Here is a 7,710-nt window from a genome sequence, read left to right as displayed (position 1 = left end):
AATTAAAGAGCAGCGAACAGCAACACAGAAAGCTAAAAAGTAGGCTGTACAAGAATATTTCCCCCAACCCAGGGCATATCACTCTGCATCTCTCCTCAACCAAACTACACCCACAATGGTATTTGTTACAGAAATAGAGAACCTTTGTTTGGGGTCATTTGACCAGTTGCCCTGGAAAGACAGCTGCCCTTGCTCTCTGCCTGGACACTACTAAGCACTGTCTCCAGCCCACAGAGGTGAATAAACCTCCCAGGCTCCATCACAGGAATCAGACTGGGAACTGGGCTGGTCTTTGCAGGATGAAGCTCTCTATCAGAATGGCTAGGACTCCAAGGAGGAAAGATTTCCATGGCACAGGGAAACACTGAAACCCTGCAATGGGGAAACTGCGTCATTTTCCACATCAGAGTAAAGTTCAGACTTCAGAACGATTTCATCAAAGTCGGATTCAGGAATCTGCGCAAAGCCACAGGAACGAGTGAGTGTCGGAGCTAGGATTCGAACCCAAACAAAGAAAGAAAGTGAAGTCGCTCAGTCATGTCTGACTCTCTGTGACACCATGGACTACAACGTACTGGGCTCCTCTGTCCATGGGATTTTCCAGGCAAGAATACTGGGGTGGGTTGCCATTTCCTTCTCCAGGGGATCTTCGGGACCCAGGGATCGAACCCGGGTTTGCTGCATTACAGGCAGATGCTTTACCGTCTGAGCCACCAGGGGAACCAGGATTTGAACCCATGTTTCTCTGAAAGGAGAGCTCATGCTTTTTTTTTTTTTTAATTGACTGCCCTGGTTCTTCCTTGCTGTTCGTGGGCTTTGTCTCCAATGGTTTCTCTTGTTGCTGAGCGCAGGTTCTAGGGCACGCAGGCCTCAGGAGTTGCAGCTCCCAGGCTCTAGGGCACAGGCTCAGTTGTTGTGGCACATGGGCTTCGTTGCTCTGCAGCATGTGGGATCCTCCGGGGCCAGGGATTGAACCCATGTCCCTTGCATTGGCAAGCGGATTCTTAACTACTGGACCACCAGGGAGTTCCAAGCCCATGCTTTTAACCACAAAGCTTCAGCCCCTCAAGTGTTCATCAGGGCTGGGGACCCATTACAACCCTGGAAACGGCACATGAGCGCAAGCAGTCAAAGTAGGCTGGTATATGGGTCATAGCTCCTGAGGACTTTCTGTCCTGTCCCAGGCCACCGGTGTGGACCACTCTCCTTGCTGGGAGCCTGGCTTTCATGTCTGTGGTCATGGAAGGCCAGCTGGAACGGGAGGTGTGGGTTGGGTGGAGTCTTTCAAGGAGCTTTGAAGAGAAAAGCAGACTGAGTAACTGGGGTATCAAATGATTTTCATGATTATCTCCTATGCACGCCTAAGAATGAAAGACCAGGAGACTAAGGGAAGTTGACATCCACGTCATGACCTGTAAAACATTTATTTAGTTGTTTTTTCCAGCTGCCTCCTTGAACCAATTTTTCTTTCTTTTTCTTCCTCCATCATCTGATGGAAGCTGAAAACTTGTGGAATACCTAGTGTCCGTCTCTGGCAGAGCTCTCACACGCTGATTGATAATTACCTATTCCTGTGATTGTTCCTCCTTCATCGGGCCCTGAAATCCCTGCGGCAAGGATCTTATCTTATTCATCTGTGTACCCCCAGATGAATCACCCAGCATAATGCTCTCCATCAATAATGTGGGAGAAACGAAGGAAAGAAGCACCGAAGGGAGGAACTCGGTAGGAGATTAAGAAAGCCAAGATCTAAGACAAAAATTTCGGGCTCTTCTTATATAACAACCAAATGTGGTCTTGACAGGATCCTGGTTTGACCGGAGGAACTCTAAGATAGAGTTGGCAAACTCTAAGATTGAGAGGCAAATGGGAAAAGTTGAATATGGATAGATGTTAGATGATACTAGGAAATTATCATTCATTGCTATTATATTACTGGTCTGGGGATTATGTAAGAAAATGTCATCTTTCAAAGATGCATAATGAAGAGGTGAAATATCATGTGTGCGTGCATGCGAAGTCACTTCAGTTGTGTCTCTTTGCAACACTATAAACTGTAGCCCACCAGGCTGTTCTATCCATGAGATTCTCTAGGCAAGAATGCTGGAGTGGTTTGTCATTTCCTCCTCCAGGGCATCTTCCCAACCCAGGCATCAAGCCCTCATCCTACTGGCCCTCTTATATTTCCTGCATTGGCAAGTGGATTCTTTACCTCTAGCACCACCCATGAGATATATATAATTTACTTTTAAATATTTAAAATATTTCAGAAAACAAAGGATGGCAAACTCATGGTTAACACAAGGTGATGAACATATAGATATTTATTATACTCTTCATTTTTCTGTACATTCAAAATGTTTCATCACACAAAATTCCAATAAAGAATAACCAAACACCCTTACCAAATTCAGGCAAGTATCATTACTACAATCCTACTATCTCATATACAATCCATAAGTATCATTACTACAATCCTATCTTGTATACAATCCATAAGTATCATCATTGCAATCCTACTATTTCATATACAATCCATTCTAATTTTGCCTGTTGTCTAGTACTTCCCTTTACACCAACTTTTTGTTTCCAGGATCCAACCCTGAATTACATTTTGCAGTTTCTTGTCATGCCTCTTTCCTCTCTATCTGGAACCGTTCCCCAGCCTTTGTCTTCTACATTTGAAGACAATGACATCCTTAACGAGTAAGGTCACTGTCTCGCTGCACGTGTCTGATGGTGTCCTCATGATTTGGTTCTTGAATGCTACAGGACTCTGGCAGGAATATGACGTAAGATGGCATGGCCTTCTCAGCGCCACACGTCGGAATGTACCAGATGTCAGTTTACCCTCTCACTGGTGTTGTTGACATTGATAATTTGGTGAAGGTGGTGTCTGCCAGGTTTCTCCACTGTAAAGGTATCATTTTTCCCTTTATAAATAATCTGTAATCTGTGGCAGATATCTTGAGACTGTGTAAATATCCTGTTCTCTAATGTTTCACCCAGTGATTTTGGCCTCTGCTGTTGATTCTCAATGAACTTGAGAATCAAGTTGAATTACTTCTGCTTAAATCAATGAATATTTTGATGGCTGAAAAATGGTGATTTCTGTAGCTGTATCTTTCCTTCTGCTTCCCTGGTGGTTCCGACGGTAAAGCATATCTTTCCTTCTATGTTTATTAGTTGGCATTTTACTGAGAAGAGCTTTCTCTTTTCCTCCTAGCATAATGGACTCAAAATTGTTGTGTTTTTAATATAAGCATTTCCATGAGATATTAGAAAGGTGTGTTCTACAGTTTAGCTTTTTTCTGGCCATGCCTTGTGGATCTTACTTCCCTGACCAGGGATCAAACTCCCACCCCCTGCAGTTGAAGCCTGGAGTCTTAACCACTGGGCCACTAGGGAAGTCCCTACATTTTAGAGTTTTTAGGTCATGGTGCCAATTTCTTCTGCCTCTAACGTTATGTGTAGCCTCCGCAGGGCCCAGACTAAAGCATATATGTGAAAGAAACTAAATCAATTGTACCCTTTCCTCCAGCATCCCATCTTGGTTCATTCACTCATTCACTTATTCTACAGATATGTGCATAGATAACCAACGAGGACCTACTGTACAGCACAGGGAACTCTACTCAATATTCTGTAATAACCTAAATGGGGAAAGAATTGAAAAGAATAGATGCATGTACATGTATCACTTAAGCACTTTGCCACACTCCTGGAGCTAACACAACATTGTTAGTCACCTATACCCTGATATAAAATTAAAAAATTTAAAAATACAACACATACTAAGGGCTGAACTCTGGAGCCCCCAAACTGAATCATCTTCACTAGTGAGGAAGGCAGGAGGCTAGATGGCTAACTTCATCCCAATGCAATGGGCTGTCACAGCAGTTAGCAAAGTGGTCCACCAAAGGTCACGGGAAGAAGGGATGGGAAGATGAATGGGAACCATGGTGAAGGAAGAATAGGACACACACGCCCCGCCCCCACCCAGTAGGGGTGGGGAAATGGGCTTTGCCAGAGTGTTTGGATGAGTGAGGAGTCAAAGGGCCTAAAGTCTGCAGGTTGTAGTTTTGCCTGGTTGGATGCGGCGAGAGAACAAAGCAGATCAAGATTATTTTTTATAAAAATTGCATCCCACCACATGCACGCTTTTATAACCCAATCCCTTTCCTTTCACAACTTGCTCTGGACATTGTTTCCATGTCAACACATGCAGATCAGTTTCAGCGGATTTTCAACTGAGTCATTTTCAGTGTCAGACCATGATTTACTTAACCAACGTCTTGCTGATGGGCAGGCAGGTCGTTTCCAAGCTTTTTGCTACTGCAATCTTTGTTCATCCTTGGTCTCCTGTGTCTCTGATTGTTTCCTTAGGATAAACTGGGGAGAGGCTTTTGGCTTCCAAGATCAAAGACAAACCTGAAGGATTCAAGGCCGGAGCCAGAGAGGGCGGTGTTAGACTGCCCACTGTGTTCCTATCCCTGCCTCATCCCTGCAGCAGGAGAACGCTCTTCCCCAGGATCCTGGGCTGACTGTGGACGAGCATGAAAGCAGGGTTTCGACTAACAGCTCTCACCAACTATCACCAACACGGATGAATTAAGACTCCAGGTGGGCACATTGACATTTTCTAGACATAAAAGTTGGAGCTAGATAGATGAATGCCCTGTCCCAAGATACCAGAAAGCAAAACTATGAAGAATGGAAAGGTTGAGAAGTCTCTCTGCCTGGAAACAGGGGAAGCGATGAGGATACGCACGACCAGCAGTTTGGGTAGGAGGAACACTGATGTCGGAGCTGGGCCATACAAATCCTGTCTTTGGAGGCAAGTGACTGAACTTCTCTGAGCCTTGGTTTTGTTGGGTGTAAAATGGGAAGATAATGGCTGCATTGGGGAGGTTTGTGAGGACCGATTAGATAACAAACGTGAAGCCCTGATGCAGTGCTGGAGGGTCAGAAGCCCAAGAGGAAACGTTACCCACCACAGGTGGTTCAGTTGAAGTGAGCACATTGAAGGGGCTGTTTAGATGAGTGGGGGTGCGGCTAAAGGAACAGGCAAGGTATCCGGGTCTGGCCAGGCCTGTGGGGCTGAAGGAACCTCGGGAGAAGAGTGTGACCAGAAGCCAGTGACCGTTAGTGCCATGTAGGAAGGACCACTAGCTGGAGTCCTGGTTGTAGCTACTGCTGGTGACACAACACCAAAGAAAGAGGAAGAGAAAAATGAAGGTTCCCTCCCCATCAAGCCGCAGCCCTCCAGTCTCCTGCCGTTGCCTCCAAGGGCCAAGCCCAACCAGAAGCCAGTGACAAGGGGCTCTGAGTGATACAGCCCGGAAGGAGGTCCAGCCCATGGTAGGCAAACACTCAAAGGGACTCCAGGGGATTCTGGCCAAGGAATCCAGGTAAACAAGCCATTGATTCAGAGACACCAAGATGCAAGGTGGCAGAATTCATTTAACCCAGGCCTCCTTGTTTCAGAGATGGGGAAAAACAGTCCAACATGAGTCATCCGCCTAAGGTCATCTTCTAGTTAGTTACACACCCAAGACCAGAACTGAAATACTATACTCCGGAACCAACTTTTTTTTTCCAACCCACTCCAGCATTCTTGCCTAGAGAATCCCCATGGAGAGAGGAGCCTGGCAGGCTACAGTCCCTGTGGTCGCAAAGAGTTGAACACAACTGAGACAATTTGGCATGGCAAGCATAAACATCTTATTGCAGCCATGTAGCAAAGTCGTCTTTGGTAGAGCCATCAGTTCACTTACTCCTAAAGCCTCTGAGCCATAAAAGGTCCACTGTCCCTTGTAGAGTATGAGAAACCAGAGTAACCTCCTCTTTCGTGGGCTCAAGCAAGTAAGAATTAGTCTTTAGTTCTCAAGTAATTATCAAGGACAAATCTTCCTTCAAATTCAAATCAGTCCAAATTCAAACCGAAGCTTGGTGGGGGAGAAATGAGGTTGAGAACCCTTTGAGGCTTCTCTGGTGGCTTAGACTATAAAGGCTCTGCCTGCAGAGTCTAGTGGGGGAGGCACAACAGTCAACAAAAATTACAGCTGGACACCTGCAGAGAGAACTGAAAAGCAGAGAAGAAGCATCAATTCAAAGCAGGAGCGTGGTGTCCTGAAGTCCATCGCAGCACTGTCCATAACAGCCAAGACATGGAGACAGCCTACATGTCCATCAACAGATGAATGGACAAAGAAGATGTGGGGTGTGTGTGTGTGTGTGTGTGTGTGTGTGCTATTATGTATATATAATGGAATACTGCTGCTGCTGCTAAGTCGCTCAGTCGTGTCTGACTCTTTGCGACCCCATGGACTACAGCCTACCTGGCTCCTCTGTCCATGGGATTTTCCAGGCGAGAGTACTGGAGTGGGTTGCCATTGCCTTCTCTGATGTTGGACTACTACTCAACCATAAAAAAGAATGAAATAACGCCATTTGCAGCAATGTGAATAACACTAGCTAAGTGAAGTAAGTCAGAAAGACAGATACTATATATCATCTATATGTGGAAACCCAAATATGACACGAATGAACTAGCCCATGGAACCAAAACAAAATCAGGGAACACCGAGAATAAACTGGTGGTTGTCAAGGGCGATGCAGGTGGGAGAGCGTAGGAGTTAGAGGTTGGGATTAGCAGATGTAAGCTTTTAGATGCAGAATGAATAAACAAAAGTCCTACTGTATAGCACAGGGAACTGTATTTAATATTCTGTGATAAACCATAATGGAAAGGAATATAAAAAAGAATGTACACGTATGTATAACTGAGTCACTTTGCTGTACAGCAGTAATTAACACAGGGATTCCCAAGTGGCACTAAAGCTAAAGAAACCACATTTCAATGCAGGAGATGCAAGTTCAATCCCTGGGTAGGGAAGATCCCCTGAAGGAGGGTATGTCAACCCATTCCAGTATTCTTGCCTGGAGAATCCCATGGACAGAGGAATCTGGCAGGCTGCAGTCCATGGGGTCACACAGAGTCAGACATGACTAAAGCAACTTAGCACAGCACAGTAATTAATACAACCTTGTAAATCAACTACACTTCAATGAAAACTAAATTTTAAGAAAGGGGGGAGGCATGGTTGGCTTCTTGGAGGAGGTGCCACTCACCCTGAGTTCAGAGACAAAGGCGAATACACCACAAGCAGCAGCAGGTGGGAGGAGGCAGGGTTTAACAGAAACACTGGCAACAGATTTCTTTCTCTCTTCTCACCTTCTCTCCTACTTAATTTCCATCTGCCGCCCCTTGCACAGCTGAAGGGGTTTTTAACTCTCTGATGGGAAAACAACCTTGGTTGTTCCACAGAAACAAAGAATCCGCCTGCCAATGGGGTTCAGTTTCTGACCTGGGATGATCCCAGACGCCCACAGAGCAACAGAGCCCGGGAACCACAACTACCGACGCCCACGTGCCCTAGAGCCTGTGCTCCGCAAGGAGAGGAGCCACTGCAAAGAGAAGCAGCCCACACTGCAGCCAGAGAAAAGCCCTCGCAGCCAAAAATACATAAATAAAATTATTCTTTAAAAAAGAAAAAGAAACACCAGGGTGAGCCCGTCTGGTCTCCGCATGCGAATCACCTGTCTGGAGGGCACAGGGGGACCACAGTGCTCATTCCTGACTGACCTGACGAGTGAGAAGACAGAGAGGACCTCAGATTTGGATAAAGAGCAGGGACAAGAGGTGAA

At 45.8% G+C, this 7,710-nt stretch overlaps 1 long non-coding RNA gene across 1 annotated transcript; it reads left to right on the top strand.

Moving 5' to 3' along the window:
• Positions 1-227: 227 nt before the first annotated feature.
• LOC128059066 (uncharacterized) lies at positions 228-7,504 on the top strand. Its single transcript, XR_008200580.1, has 3 exons — positions 228-478; positions 4,387-5,411; positions 7,331-7,504. It is a non-coding gene; the product is annotated as an uncharacterized LOC128059066 (long non-coding RNA).
• The last annotated feature ends 206 nt before the right edge of the window (positions 7,505-7,710 follow it).

Source organism: Budorcas taxicolor, chromosome 14 (genome assembly GCF_023091745.1).
Source record: "Budorcas taxicolor isolate Tak-1 chromosome 14, Takin1.1, whole genome shotgun sequence".
Classification (NCBI taxonomy): Eukaryota; Metazoa; Chordata; class Mammalia; order Artiodactyla; family Bovidae; genus Budorcas; species Budorcas taxicolor.
This window is presented reverse-complemented; position numbering and strand designations above follow the sequence as displayed.